The 16215-nt window shown below is 38.6% G+C and overlaps 1 protein-coding gene and 1 pseudogene across 2 annotated transcripts in view; both read right to left on the bottom strand.

Annotated features, from left to right (window-relative positions):
* The window catches only part of LOC144654636 (tetratricopeptide repeat protein 28-like), a 52253-nt gene extending 38133 nt beyond the window's left edge, over positions 1 to 14120 (bottom strand). Inside the window, exon 1 of the mRNA XM_078514857.1 lies at positions 14068 to 14120. The gene's annotated coding sequence lies outside the window, so the exon portion shown is untranslated. The remainder of the gene's footprint in view (positions 1 to 14067) is intronic.
* LOC144654372 (tetratricopeptide repeat protein 28-like) lies at positions 1142 to 12757 on the bottom strand (annotated as a pseudogene). Its single transcript, XR_013570901.1, has 5 exons — positions 12649 to 12757; positions 10494 to 10563; positions 4118 to 5629; positions 2059 to 3429; positions 1142 to 1834 (listed from the first exon to the last, which is right to left on the bottom strand). The product of XR_013570901.1 is annotated as a tetratricopeptide repeat protein 28-like (transcript).
* Positions 14121 to 16215: the final 2095 nt, after the last annotated feature.

Genomic DNA, 16215 nt, shown 5'->3' with positions numbered 1-16215 from the left:
ATCTGTTATTGGAAGTCTTAACTAATGTTTCACTTTTCCCTGTGTTTCAGTTTTCATAATAATCCGTGTCACGGAGCAAATTAATCTGAATGATATCTATTCCTTTTTTTAATACTCTACCTAAAATTCCACATTCAAATGTCCACAAAAACAGTTGCTCTCAGTATCGAGATTATTGCTGCAAGAAACTAATTTTACCTCTAGACACGTGGACATAAGCTCTTTATTTATTGAGAAAACAAAGCGCAGAATATAAGGTTGTGTTTACTACGTAATTACCCGATTCTACTTCCTCCAAAAAGTGAAAACATGACTGTCATAGTGTTCTGAACAAGAGGCCATTTGCGATATATTAAAATTTTAACTTGGCTCCGAGTCTTGGGGGAATAAAACAAAAGATATCACGTCGAGGTTCAGGGATGAATAAATCATTTCTTTTGTTTTATTCCCCCAAGCCTCGGAGCCAAGTTAGAATATTATTATATCGGAATTGGCCTATTGCCAGTGAATTACGGCGAGGGACTATGATTTACCGAGGGACTAGTCATTAAGTGATTTGTTATTACCAACGAGACAGCCGAGCCAAGAGGCGAGGCTGTCGAGGCGGCAGAATCATAGAGCCGTGTGCGTATCAGTGTATAGGCAGAGAAAATCTTAAGTTCTGCGTAAGGGACTTTTTTGACCATATTTGGGTGTAAGTAAACCCCGTATTTGGGTTGTATTGTTCTTCCCAACTGGTTCCCAGTCTCTCACTCCTTGCTAGAGAGCAAATGACCAAAATGGCGTCCACGCGGCTCGCTGTTAAAATTTTCAATGTGGTCAATCATCCCTTTACCGATAAATACACCTTTAAGGAATTATAAATCGAAAGAGAATACCCTACAGAATATTCGACCGCCGAAAAAATGAACATCAAGGTATGAAAATGAGTTTTACCTACAGTTCCATTTTCATGCAAATCAAACTCATTTTCATTTGAATGGTTTCGCACGTAGACTCGTTTTGAAACAGAGGCAAAGGGTAACTCAGAAATGGCCTATTGTCGATACATGAACACAAGGTTAAATACATTACTCTCAATTTTAATTGGTTGTTACTCAATTGTCACACAAATAATGATAAAAAAAATCAAAAGTTCCACATTCACACTGGAAAAAGGTTAAAGCTGAATTCACTACAAAGAGATTCTCTGAAGAAAAAAATATAATGTCTTCCTTAAAATTTATGTGAGCCCCCCCAACTTCCAAATTAACGAAGCGATCAGTTGTTAACGTCTTAGGTAAATACTCGTTGAATAATAACGCTACACATGTAAAACTTAAAGTAGTTTTGTCTAGTGTATGTTCCATTTGTGATCAGATTATGTCCTCCGATAGTTAATATAGTTACGTAATTATTCTGGTGACTTGTATATCGCTGATTCTTTTTCATGAATTTTCTTGCACTGTGCAAGATTATTAAATAGTTCACTGCAGGAGACAAACACCAAAAATAAAAAAGCGGCAACATAGTAAACAGTAACAAGGATGCTTAAAATTGGTAAAAATTGACACGGGTGCAAACGACGAACTTATAAAATCTACGCTAATCCGTCATGCAACCTATTGATGCTGGTGACTGGTGAGTTTCCTGACAATAACTTAATAAGTTCTTACGACGCTATCGACTATAGTTCTGATTTGTTATGTTACAGTTTCAAGAAAAACGATCATTAAAAGTCTCTTATTTCGAGAGTTTTCCACTCTTCGCCACATGGCCCACTTGACCCTCGTCATAACTTAGCAAACTAGAAGAACTAGTGCTCCATTGTCTGTTGGGCTTTCTTTATAAACACCTAAAGACAATTGTAGAGGAACCAAATTAGTATCATTTTAATTCTCAGTAGATTTGTTGCCTATTTTGTTAATGTTTGATGCTGTACTATACTTTGTTTCTTCCGGCAAACTTAAATCGTTGTTACCCTTTTTAGCCAATGATACTGATAAAGTTCACTTTCAGACCTAAATTTAATTATTGCAACACAACGAACGCGCGTTTTCATTTTCTGATTCAACTTACCTCATTATTTTCCAAAATTGAATGTCACGTTATCCCCGATCAGCATAAATGGTGCCCACTGTCTCACGTTATGGAAGCCGTTAGCTCTCATCCACTTCATGGCCTCGTGAAGAGATTCACTGGCACTGTCCCCACTAACAAGGTGAGCGTAGAAACTTCTCATCATTTGCTCTGTTGCACTGTCTTCAAGTGCCCACAGTGCCACCAACACTGAGCGTGCACCGGATGCTAAAAAGGCTCGAGCGATTCCGACCACTCCCTCGACTTTAATCTCTCCTTTACCACTGTGACAGCAGCTGAGTACCACAAGCTTTGCTCTCAGTTGAACTCGCGTAATGTCAGACATTGTCAATAAGTAGTCTTCTTCTTTTGGAATCCTGTTTATTGAGCGAAGAGGGGAAAGGGTAATTTCTCCTCTTTCGGCATCACCATGTGCGGCAAAATGTATCAGACTCACTGAATTCATCCTGCCAAGTACCGCCTGTTTAGTTGCTTGCTCTCCTAGAAAAGGCTGAACGCCCAGCAGTCGTCCAATCATGGCTGCTTCATTTCCTGCACAGGGTAATCTCGATATGTTCTTTTTCTTTCCTTTGTAACGCACCAAACCAACATCAGGATCTCCCACAATCAGTGCACCAGTCTGACTGTGATAGTCCGCTGGGCTGTCCTGAATGAGCTTGAGAGTTGTCAACGAAGGAACGATGCGGATCCTGAACGTCTCCGATAAAAATTTTCCACTCTTATCCGGTAACGCGACAAATGGAACTTTGTACAGTGAGCGATCAGGAACAATGATGATCTCGGGTTCTTCCAGCAAGTCAGCCACAGGAGCGATGATCATTTTGTAACTCAAGAAAAGGCTGGGTTCGGGGTTATGGCTTTCTTTTTCCTCCTCATCCTCTTCCTCCACTAGTCGGAAAGGTGCAAGGCTACCATCCTGACATACGTTAGATGTCGCGGTGGTATTATTTAAAGATCGGTCTTCGCAACTCTTCTTTGTTAAAATACCAAATCGTCTGAAGCTTTCAGCGAAAAAGTCATCCAAATTTCCAACTAGTCCACGATGAAGAGTGTTATCATTTGTCTTTATTTCTCGGAAATGCGTGACACCACTTCTTTTTAGAACCCACAAAAGTACTTTTTGAGACGAATAAGAGATGTATAGACAGGCGCAGTTACTTTCCTTCTTCACGATGCTTTCAAGACCAACCCAAGATTGAGGATTAGCTGAGACTGTTATCTCCAGAGAGTACTGAGCTGACATTAAGTCTGCCAGAGCTCTTGCCCGTCCAAGTTCTGAAACGTACAGAGCCTCCTGAAAAATTCCAGCAGCACAAAACATCGAACTCAGCATCCAGTAGGGAAAAAGGTTTTTTTTTTTTTTTTTTTTTTTTTTTTTTTTTTTTTAATGAATTTGCCAACCCTACTTACAACACTGAGGCTAAATACAGTTCATTACAACACACTACTTATAATACAAATGTTATACAACACAGCTACTTGCACTACAATACAGTTACCTTACTTAAATTACAATACTGAAATCGCTACTTACAACATTTACAACACGACTACAATTACATCTACAATCACTTCCACTTCTATACGATTTCGTTTTGTGCTGCTGATAATAATACTATTAACACAGGATTACATAACTTACAATAACCATTACTTACAATTTATATGGCTTAATTTATATACTTTGTTTTAAAGAATACTATTTGGCTACAAAGGAGTTACCGATTAAGAAATCTATAAACTCTCGGTATATTTTTTCCATTTAAGATTAACATTTTGGCTGTCTTCCTGATTTTGTGATTTCATTGCATATAATTCCAGTTGGTATGTATAGTTAACAATTTTAATGAATACTCGAAGAGATGGACGGTTGTTGTTCTTCCGGCATTCATAAATGTGATATTTAGCTAGAATTAAAACATGATTAAGTAGTAAGAAATCTTCTTTTCTTTTCCAAACTCCAAAGAGCTTATCTATATCAGAAAGTTCCTCCAAAACAATGTTTGTATTTCTGCACCAGTCAATGAAGGGAAAAGGTGCTCTTCCGTAAAGAATATCTTAAAGTGGTCGTTGTCGCCAAGAAATCGACGCAATTTCTCGCATTTATGAATACCTGAAAGGAGATGTTGAAACGCTTCTTGAAAGTTTTCTTCAAGAAACTTAATCCGCGCAAGTCTGCAAAGGGAAACGAATTGTTTTTGAACGCCCCCGATCTCATGACTCACTGCAAGTGCTTTCTCAAGATAATCTTCAGCCTTGACATATTCACCGAGAGAAAGAAACACGTTTCCAAGGTTTCCATAAGCTGCTGCTTCTCCATCTCTGCTACCAATTTTCTTTTATGATCACAAGTGCTTTCTCTTGATATTCTTTAGCCTTGACACACTTCCAAGGCTGCCGTAAGTTGCTGCTTCTCCTTTTCGACAACCAGTTTCTTTTGTGATCGCAAGGGCCTTTTGAAAATAATCGTTAGCCTTTGCATATTTACCAAGGATGAGAAACACATTTCCTAAGTTTACGTATTCTGTTGATTCTCCGTCTCTGTCTCCGATCTCTTTTCTGATGACAAGCGCATTCTCGGTATGCTCTTTAGCCTTGACATACTCACCAAGATGCAGAAAACTCGTTCCTAGATTTCCTTTAGACGTGGCTTCACCATTTCTGTCACCAATTTCTTGACTGATTCTAAGTGCTTTTTCGTGATAATCTTTAGCTTTGACATATTCACCAAGACAGCGAAACACATTTCCTAATTTACTGTAATCAGCTGCTTCTCCTTCTCTGTCGCCAGTTTCTTTTCTGATCGCTAGCGCTTTTTCAAGGTATTCTACACTCTTAAAATATTCACCAAGAGATAAATAAATATTTCCTAGTTTTCCATAAGATGCGGCCTCTCCTCTTTTATCTTCAAATTTCTTTCTTATTGCAAGTTCTTTCTCCGTGTAATCTTTAGCCTTGCGAAATTCACCAAGAGAATAGAACACATTTCCCAGGTTTTCGTAAGATGAAGCCGCTCCAATTCTGTCACCAATTTCATTTTGGATTTCAAGTGCTTTCTCAAGATTGTCTTTAGCCTTGACACACTCACCAAGAGAAAGAAACACGATTCCTAGTGATTCATAACATGACGCTTCTCCTTTGCGTTCACCTGTTTCTGTAAAGATTTCTAGTGCTTTAGCACAGAGTTTTGTTACTTTGAAGTGTTTGCTCTGGAAATGATATAATTCAGCCATTCGTAAGCTTAGCATACCTTCGAAAGCTTTTTCACCACATTTGCTGCACATCACAAGAAGTTCTTTGCCGTATTTTATTGCATTTGTGTAATCACTGATTACACAGTACGCAGTAAACGTTATCCAATATATGATATTATGGTATGCTTGTATTACTTCTCGTTCTTTTGTGAAAGCTTTGTTGCCGAGGATGTACAGGCATTCATTGCACAAATCGATTGCCTTGAGAGCACGAGAGGTGTTGAGAAGAAATACAGCGACGATGAGGCCAGTAGAGATGGCTCGTCTAATCTCGCCACTGTTGTTCATGTCAAGTACTTCTGTCGACATAAAATGAAATTAAAAACAAATGAAAGCTAGACTTGTCCTAGCTTTATAATCGACTAAGAGGAAAATGTATAAATTTTAGTTTGCATATATCTTGACATCTTTGCCGGTATCAACTGTAGCAGCGACGATAAATGATCATGCCCTTCTTCGGCCAATTCTTAGTACTCTGCTCGACAAATATCTTCTGGTCATTAGAGAATGAAACAATGGCTCTGGTATCGATCAATCGTGTTTCTTGCGCCTGGCTGCGCACTATGGGAGTATTGATCTAAAGCCCAACTTTTTCATGCAACCACTTCAACTCTCCCGTTAACTAAATATAACGATTGCAAAAGCAAGGACTAAATTTTATAAGAAAATATCGAAAAATTTTGGGGTGCTTGAACTTTGCCATTTTTGTTTGTAGTTTCGGGTATTTCAACGATTGACCAGAACAGCACTGTTTGAAACGATGTTATGATGTCATAGCTTCTTCGGGCTTGCGCAGTAAAATAAGATGTATTCCGGATGGAATGCGCACGTGTGCTTGTTCTGTGCTATGGCCGACTTACGAGTGGAATTAAACCATTGTGTATTTTAGTCATCGTTTCGACTCATTTACTACGGCTAGTGAACTCCCGACCATTTAAAAGCTTATCTCAAGTCGTTCTAATCGCTTTTTCGTCTCTTTATAAGTGCACAGAAATGCAACGAGTGCCTTAATTTCTACCTGTACTGTCACAAGTGACCACATTCATGATAGCTGCCATGATGGTTTTCATATTGTAATGCAAATTAGCCTCGTTGTTTGTATGCCAGGGAGCAAACATTGAAATGATGCCGTTTCTTGGAAAATCGGCTTGTCTAAATAGTGAAGTATCTGCGCCAAAATCACATTTGAGAGCCAAGTCATGAAATAATGATTTCATTATTAAGGTTGCTTTGAAATTTGTCGATTTAAACTTGTTTGCCCCCTTACAAATCATGTGCCTCATTTGCATTATAATGTGAAAACAAACACGGCGGCTATCGTGTATTAGGCCTATTGAATCCAATATGAACGGTAATCAACAACAGGAGAGTATCTTTTAAAAAAAGGCAGATGAGTCAATTCGGCCTCCTAAAAGTTTCGATGTTGTCTTGAAACCTGCGACTGTTGAGAATTTAAAACGAACAGTGGCTTTAATTCAGCGCAGTGTCTATATCTATGCCGGATGAATTAAAGCCATTGCCATATCAGTTACTAGCTGACTTGCTGTAATTTGATAGTGGTTCAGCAGGCATTTGCAGAGGTGGCGGAGCGTTTTGGAACATGGGGGGCTAAGACTGAGGGGGGGGGCCGACCCCAATTTTCGTTTGGGGGGCTACAGCCACCCCCCCCCCCCCCTGCCCCCACTGCTCCGCCGCCTATGATTTGGTATACAACTCGAGCACATTTTAAAAGTACTCCTTTTAATTATTCATTAATTGAACACAACGACACCGAGCTTACGTGACACGGATGTGCCTTCAGCTGAAAGTGAAATGTTTACAAGATGAAATCGAGTTTCCGCGTTATTTTACGAAATCTAATGGCCATAATCTAGAGGCAACGTATCTCAACCTAGATATGTTTTTGACCTATTCACTCACTTATAAACACATTTTTAAAAATTTTACTCACCGCTTGACTATCGATTTGTGGAAATTATTGGAACAGTCATTAACAGCGTTGGTTACAGCAGGATCGTCGTCTACAGGATAACAGAAAAATAAAAAAAGGTTTATTCCTGGGTTTAGCTTACATGCAAACCTCTAACAATATACTTTTAAACCCCCAGAAAACGGAAACTGTACCAAACATTTATAATAATTTCGACTCAAACGTGAATTCCAACTTCTTTTATTACCTTTGTTGCCAAAACGGAATGCCAAAATCAAATATGTCAACACCAATGTACTAAAAAACATGCTACATTCTCTTCAATTTGAAGACTCCTCTACTTGTAGCGGAGCTCCCCAGCGGCCCGAAGGGCTGCTGAGCGTAGCCCCATATCCATGGTAAATGACGATCATGCATGCATAGAAATAGGAGAACCAGACTGGAAAACCATGCATTTGATTTTTCATGGTCATCTTGGCTAGAGGCATGGTTCGCGGGAGCGTGCGCCTACCGTACGACGTACATACGTCGTGCAACATGGCGGCCATAGTCATCCGGGATTTTTAGGTCTTCAACCGAAACGAGGCTTTGTTTTTCGCGCGCTTTCCGCGGCTCCCCGCGGCTACACAACCGACATGTTAAATTTTTGTATACAAGTCAAAAAGACGTTTCTCCCGTTGAACAACGGAAGGATAATGTCGATAATGAATTGGGCTGAGCCGATCAGGTTCTACTGAAGACAAAGATAAAAGACTGTCAAAAGCCTCAAGGATAAGAAAGAGATTGATCTTCGCTCATAATTCATATGTCGGCGGTGTTGGAGTGATGTTTCATGAAACTGCCGTTTTGTCTCCAATATTTATCGAGCTGGTTTGTAAGGTTTCCCCAGCAGAATTTTACAAGCGAATTTGAAGTTGTGTTACTTCTGTGTCGGTTTTCAGATCTTCCCATAACTGAATGCCATTTATGCTGTTTTCAACGTAAAGCTCAGTTAGCTTCAATCGTTCTTAGCGCTTTAGTTGTATATTAAATACAGAAATTCTCCATAAAATGTACTGTTTCAAACTTGTGTTTTACTTAGTGGAGTTAACACTTACAGTGACATTTTGTATGATTTTGATGGGCAAATGATCCTTACAGGTTTGGGAAAAAGAATACCTTATTATTCACCTACATGGTCGAAATCGAAAACACAGTTATGCTTTCGCAAATTAAAAACTTCAGACAAATTCCGCAAACAAGTCAAAGCAAAAAGCGATACTGTAACCCAGTATAAATACATTATCGGCAGTTTATTATCCACATGCACATGCTCAGTTTACTCGCTTGCACTTGTTACATCAAAATGTGTGTTGAAATCTGGTACCCGTTTATAAAATTTATATTCGTTAATAAATATTTACGCCGGCTTCGTTGCGAGTCACCTGAGTTCAGACTCTTCCTATTGCACATTACTAACCAAAAAACGAAGTTAATTAATTTAGTTATCAGTATAAAATTCTCTAAAGTATTTAGCAACCCGTACGATAAAACAGAATAGTTGATAAACCAAACCATGACGGCTCAAAACAAATAGATTACGTCGTCCCTAGCGAGCACCGCTTCGCGAATCTTAAACTGTCAACAAACAAATTCTCTCACAAAATACTGCTTTAAAATGACTTACATGACCAGCTCTCTTTAAATTTACATCGCGTAGAGGCGGAGTTTTGTAAAGTAACCGTTGCTGTAGCTGTGAAAATTAGCAAAGGTTAGATGTAGTTTTTGAAAGCTAGATGAAGCTTTCGAATTCCGCCTACTTATTTATTGAAGAATTTTATTTTAAAGCGTACGCGAGGAACCTAACTCAATTCAGCGCTGTCATTTACAAATCGTAGACAACGTCGCGTTTATTATCTATCACGCAGGCCCTCCTGTCTATCACGTAAATTCAGAATTTAAAATATTACATGTCGTTATAAAACTTGGAACACATTAAAAACTAATTGGGGAGCTCCGCATTTAGTTCAACGATTGACCAGAACAGCACTGTTTGAAACGATGTTATGATGTCATAGCTTCTTCGGGCTTGCGCAGTAAAATAAGATGTATTCCGGATGGAATGCGCACGTGTGCTTGTTCTGTGCTATGGCCGACTTACGAGTGGAATTAAACCATTGTGTATTTTAGTCATCGTTTCGACTCATTTACTACGGCTAGTGAACTCCCGACCATTTAAAAGCTTATCTCAAGTCGTTCTAATCGCTTTTTCGTCTCTTTATAAGTGCACAGAAATGCAACGAGTGCCTTAATTTCTACCTGTACTGTCACAAGTGACCACATTCATGATAGCTGCCATGATGGTTTTCATATTGTAATGCAAATTAGCCTCGTTGTTTGTATGCCAGGGAGCAAACATTGAAATGATGCCGTTTCTTGGAAAATCGGCTTGTCTAAATAGTGAAGTATCTGCGCCAAAATCACATTTGAGAGCCAAGTCATGAAATAATGATTTCATTATTAAGGTTGCTTTGAAATTTGTCGATTTAAACTTGTTTGCCCCCTTACAAATCATGTGCCTCATTTGCATTATAATGTGAAAACAAACACGGCGGCTATCGTGTATTAGGCCTATTGAATCCAATATGAACGGTAATCAACAACAGGAGAGTATCTTTTAAAAAAAGGCAGATGAGTCAATTCGGCCTCCTAAAAGTTTCGATGTTGTCTTGAAACCTGCGACTGTTGAGAATTTAAAACGAACAGTGGCTTTAATTCAGCGCAGTGTCTATATCTATGCCGGATGAATTAAAGCCATTGCCATATCAGTTACTAGCTGACTTGCTGTAATTTGATAGTGGTTCAGCAGGCATTTGCAGAGGTGGCGGAGCGTTTTGGAACATGGGGGGCTAAGACTGAGGGGGGGGGGCCGACCCCAATTTTCGTTTGGGGGGCTACAGCCACCCCCCCCCCCCTGCCCCCACTGCTCCGCCGCCTATGATTTGGTATACAACTCGAGCACATTTTAAAAGTACTCCTTTTAATTATTCATTAATTGAACACAACGACACCGAGCTTACGTGACACGGATGTGCCTTCAGCTGAAAGTGAAATGTTTACAAGATGAAATCGAGTTTCCGCGTTATTTTACGAAATCTAATGGCCATAATCTAGAGGCAACGTATCTCAACCTAGATATGTTTTTGACCTATTCACTCACTTATAAACACATTTTTAAAAATTTTACTCACCGCTTGACTATCGATTTGTGGAAATTATTGGAACAGTCATTAACAGCGTTGGTTACAGCAGGATCGTCGTCTACAGGATAACAGAAAAATAAAAAAAGGTTTATTCCTGGGTTTAGCTTACATGCAAACCTCTAACAATATACTTTTAAACCCCCAGAAAACGGAAACTGTACCAAACATTTATAATAATTTCGACTCAAACGTGAATTCCAACTTCTTTTATTACCTTTGTTGCCAAAACGGAATGCCAAAATCAAATATGTCAACACCAATGTACTAAAAAACATGCTACATTCTCTTCAATTTGAAGACTCCTCTACTTGTAGCGGAGCTCCCCAGCGGCCCGAAGGGCTGCTGAGCGTAGCCCCATATCCATGGTAAATGACGATCATGCATGCATAGAAATAGGAGAACCAGACTGGAAAACCATGCATTTGATTTTTCATGGTCATCTTGGCTAGAGGCATGGTTCGCGGGAGCGTGCGCCTACCGTACGACGTACATACGTCGTGCAACATGGCGGCCATAGTCATCCGGGATTTTTAGGTCTTCAACCGAAACGAGGCTTTGTTTTTCGCGCGCTTTCCGCGGCTCCCCGCGGCTACACAACCGACATGTTAAATTTTTGTATACAAGTCAAAAAGACGTTTCTCCCGTTGAACAACGGAAGGATAATGTCGATAATGAATTGGGCTGAGCCGATCAGGTTCTACTGAAGACAAAGATAAAAGACTGTCAAAAGCCTCAAGGATAAGAAAGAGATTGATCTTCGCTCATAATTCATATGTCGGCGGTGTTGGAGTGATGTTTCATGAAACTGCCGTTTTGTCTCCAATATTTATCGAGCTGGTTTGTAAGGTTTCCCCAGCAGAATTTTACAAGCGAATTTGAAGTTGTGTTACTTCTGTGTCGGTTTTCAGATCTTCCCATAACTGAATGCCATTTATGCTGTTTTCAACGTAAAGCTCAGTTAGCTTCAATCGTTCTTAGCGCTTTAGTTGTATATTAAATACAGAAATTCTCCATAAAATGTACTGTTTCAAACTTGTGTTTTACTTAGTGGAGTTAACACTTACAGTGACATTTTGTATGATTTTGATGGGCAAATGATCCTTACAGGTTTGGGAAAAAGAATACCTTATTATTCACCTACATGGTCGAAATCGAAAACACAGTTATGCTTTCGCAAATTAAAAACTTCAGACAAATTCCGCAAACAAGTCAAAGCAAAAAGCGATACTGTAACCCAGTATAAATACATTATCGGCAGTTTATTATCCACATGCACATGCTCAGTTTACTCGCTTGCACTTGTTACATCAAAATGTGTGTTGAAATCTGGTACCCGTTTATAAAATTTATATTCGTTAATAAATATTTACGCCGGCTTCGTTGCGAGTCACCTGAGTTCAGACTCTTCCTATTGCACATTACTAACCAAAAAACGAAGTTAATTAATTTAGTTATCAGTATAAAATTCTCTAAAGTATTTAGCAACCCGTACGATAAAACAGAATAGTTGATAAACCAAACCATGACGGCTCAAAACAAATAGATTACGTCGTCCCTAGCGAGCACCGCTTCGCGAATCTTAAACTGTCAACAAACAAATTCTCTCACAAAATACTGCTTTAAAATGACTTACATGACCAGCTCTCTTTAAATTTACATCGCGTAGAGGCGGAGTTTTGTAAAGTAACCGTTGCTGTAGCTGTGAAAATTAGCAAAGGTTAGATGTAGTTTTTGAAAGCTAGATGAAGCTTTCGAATTCCGCCTACTTATTTATTGAAGAATTTTATTTTAAAGCGTACGCGAGGAACCTAACTCAATTCAGCGCTGTCATTTACAAATCGTAGACAACGTCGCGTTTATTATCTATCACGCAGGCCCTCCTGTCTATCACGTAAATTCAGAATTTAAAATATTACATGTCGTTATAAAACTTGGAACACATTAAAAACTAATTGGGGAGCTCCGCATTTAGCCTTGGCTAAATCTATTTCATTTTTTGGAACGCATGCAGTAAACAAAAGTCATTTTATTTGACCATCCTTACGTATAACGTTCCTTTGAAAACTGGACATTATCGTAAACATTTCTCAAAGCTTTCTTCTATTATCTTGGAAAAATTTGGCGTTAACCAGACATAACCTACCTTGGTATGAAAAGTCAAAATCAAGATTAAGTCCACATCAATCTACGTGAGCAACTGGAATCCTCTCTTCAAAATTGCAAATACGGATTCAAATATTAGATTCTGTAATGGCGGGGATAGCTTTGGATGTGAACGGAGATCTCTCCAGTACATAAACAATGGAATTAACTAAACTTATAACAAAGTCAAAAGAAGTAATCTTACTTTTGTAGCACAGAAGTAGCTATACTTGTACAATTGCCTTCAGCCTTTAAGTAACCCTGCATCCAGTTGGTGTGATCCAGTCGAGTTTCAGTTTTTTTTTTTAATTGTCAGGATGCTATTTTGCCTCTATCATAATTATTTTTTTTAATTATTACACTTAGACTTAAATTTTACTTTTCCCTGTCCGGCTTTCATTTTCCGTGATAATTCGTGTCACGGAACAATCAATCTCGATGATGTATTTTATTGCGTTATTATCTGATTCTTCTACCCTGAAATATCCGAAAAGTAAAATATTTAGAAAGGAAAAACACGACTGTTACATCATTGGCGGATATAGTTTGCGTTAAACCTGCAAGTAATGCATGTGAATAAAAAAAATAGCAGTCATGACGAGGGACTACCAGACATATTTTATTACTGTACAAGTAAAATTATTTTGTTGAATGACATCGAATTCGTTGAAATTTTACCTCACCAGTCATATATATAATTATGGAACTTTACATAATAAGCACTTTGTTCTTTAGAGACCTTGTTTTAAACTCTGCTGGCCGTTTGGCCAAAACACAAAAAGAAAAAATGTTGAAATTCATTTGTCTTAAAAGTGCTCACGCGAGTTCTTTATTAATGGCTGAGGACGTGAAATAAAAGTGTTAATCATTCATTTACCTCTCATGTGTAGTACTAGTAGACTTTAATAGTAGACTTTATTTGATACGTAGATCAAAAGTGGCGAATGTGGACCTACCTAAAATTATTATAAGAACCTAACTATTAACATGCATTGAGGGTGCAGAAAAAAAAAATCCCTGGACCAAAAATTAACCCCAACAAATCCTGTGCCGAATTTCCGACCCTTAAATTTACAGAAAGGGGGAATGATAATAACACAAAGAAAAACATTAAAAACACGTTTGCTTGTACTTTATTCGCAGAACTACGCATCCAAGGCACTACCAGGATCCTTTACATTGTTTTTAATACCCCCAAAAATCCCCACTTAAATCAAGCCACCAAAAAAAATACTTGCCAAATTTTCCTACCCAAAAAAATCCCGGAATCGAAAATTTCAAACCCCCAAAATCCTTCGATCATCCCCGTCACTTGAAATCCCGAGTACCCCCCTGGGTTTGAAATATGTACTGATGATTTATACAAACGAACACTTCAGTCGATACATAATTTATTCTAATAAAGAGCTAACACACTTACTTTTCTTCCTTTACGGTCGAAGTAAAGGCAAGCAGTCAACTATATGAACGATTCATAAAAAGACAAAGAAGACAAATTACATTAAATGACCATAAAAGTAGTTCCATATCTTCGGACATACAATTGCTAAATTTTCCGGTACAGCGCCAGGGTATGTTCAACTGGTGGACGCGCCGTGTTTATACAGGCTAGGTCTGTCATTCGATTTCTGACCGATATCGGGGTTGCTCCCAGAGCCAGGAGGTCTGTAATTAGACGGCTACAAGAGACTGCTGAATCTGCGTCCGCTTGGATAATAGAGAAGCCGTGACAGTTCCAACTGATGCTTTTCTGTCCTTTTGTTTCCCGACATCCCCCTAATGGCTCTTCTCGGAGGCTGCTGTAGCCCTCCATCGCATCTAAACTCCAACTGGAATAGGCCCCGAATGGAGGCATGGCTTCCAGCTGACAATGGGGCAAGCCGAGCAATGTGGTTGGCCGCACTGTATGTTTTTTGTCACCTTTAACAAATTATCAAACTTTCTCGATGGTATGTCATTTTTGGTTGGTAACTCCGGCGAGAAAAATAAAGGTTTGAGAACACCGTGTTCCCTTCCACCGGAGAGAGAAAAAGTACTGTTAACGCCAAGGATTAAGGTGAGAAGAGCTCTCCACTAATTTGAGTTAACTCACAGTGAAGTGACAGTTATCAATCGAAATCTAAAATTTGAAAACAGAAAGAAATCAAAATCCCCATTAGGCCTACTCTGGGACCTAAAGTCGCCGAAACTTTGGGCGACTTTAGGCGACTTTAGCAAAATTGGCAGAAAAAACATGGCGACTTAAGGCAATTTTAGGCGACTTTAGGTGATCTTGGGCAACTTAAATTACTATATTGTAGAGCGATTTCACCAGCCATACTCCAGGCTGAACTCACTTGGACTACTAAAAATATGTATGCACGATTTCACATCAGCCCAATTACACTACATTGGATTTTTGGTATTAGCACAAGGACAAAAATGTTTCACGTATCTGTCAATATTATTTGTGAAAATACACTGTAGATATTTGGAGCATCATGAAAAATTCAAAATTTTATCCCAGTGGACATACCATATAAAATGCAACATAGTGTAAATGGGTCTTTAGTTAAGGCTACAATATATAATACACCCGAGACCAAAGGAAACTACCCATCAAGGGTTTATGTTAAATTACACTATTTATTATTTTCAATAACGTATTACAAGAATATATTTAAATCAGTCACAATTCTGATAGGTACTGCCTCAATTGACTAGTAATTACAATGGCCATCTTCATATAAATAACTAGTCATGTCAAATAATAATCATTTCTCATTAAATCCAACAGACACTGATTCTCACAAACATAATCAAACCGTTATAATCTCATCATCATCAACAGAAACAACAACATGGTATTGAATAAGAAAAGATTTTTTAAACAGGAACTGAACTGAGTGTATATAAAATGAAAATAAATTGATATGAAGCTTATAATTAATCCCTTGGGGCTTGCTTAAAAGAAATCGAGGCTAGATTGCAGAATACCCGGCCAATTTTTTGCATCTCATTGAATAACAAAAGTACCTATTGTGTTATGCTTAGTTCTCTAAAGCGTTCCGACACATGTAAGTGAAATGGCCGCGTATTCTGCAATCGCTCCAAAATGAATTTCGATATTTAAATTTGAAAATACCTTCAAGTTCCGACATCAGTTCACCATGAGAGAATCAGGTCTTGTTGATTGCTATTTCCGAACACTACCACAAGCTCAGAATTGTCGTTTTAAAAATAGACATCAGTCGCGAAAAAACACGATCACTATTATGGACCCTCGTTGAGTTTACATTCAGAAGGGGAAGTTCGGCGTCCCAAAAATTTGGAAAAAAGTCTGAATATTCTCAGAGCTTTCTCCGCCATTTTGGATTTTGGTCATCCGCGAAATCCGCTGTTTACGTGGGCTCCCGGGCATTGGCACCCAAACTCCCACAGTTTAAATCAAATATTGCGACTTGCAGAACGTGAAAGCAAAACACGATCGATTTCAAGTGGCTACCAGCAAGAAATATTAGGAAAATAATCCGAATAATGTGCCGTAAGTACAATGTACTTAATGACCGAAACCTGAATGCTTTTCATT

This window comes from Oculina patagonica, chromosome 1 (genome assembly GCF_052425735.1).
Source record: "Oculina patagonica isolate OP01 chromosome 1, crgOcupat, whole genome shotgun sequence".
NCBI classification, from domain to species: Eukaryota; Metazoa; Cnidaria; class Anthozoa; order Scleractinia; family Oculinidae; genus Oculina; species Oculina patagonica.
Note: the sequence above shows the minus strand (reverse complement) of the source record. Positions and strands in the feature narration are given on the sequence as shown.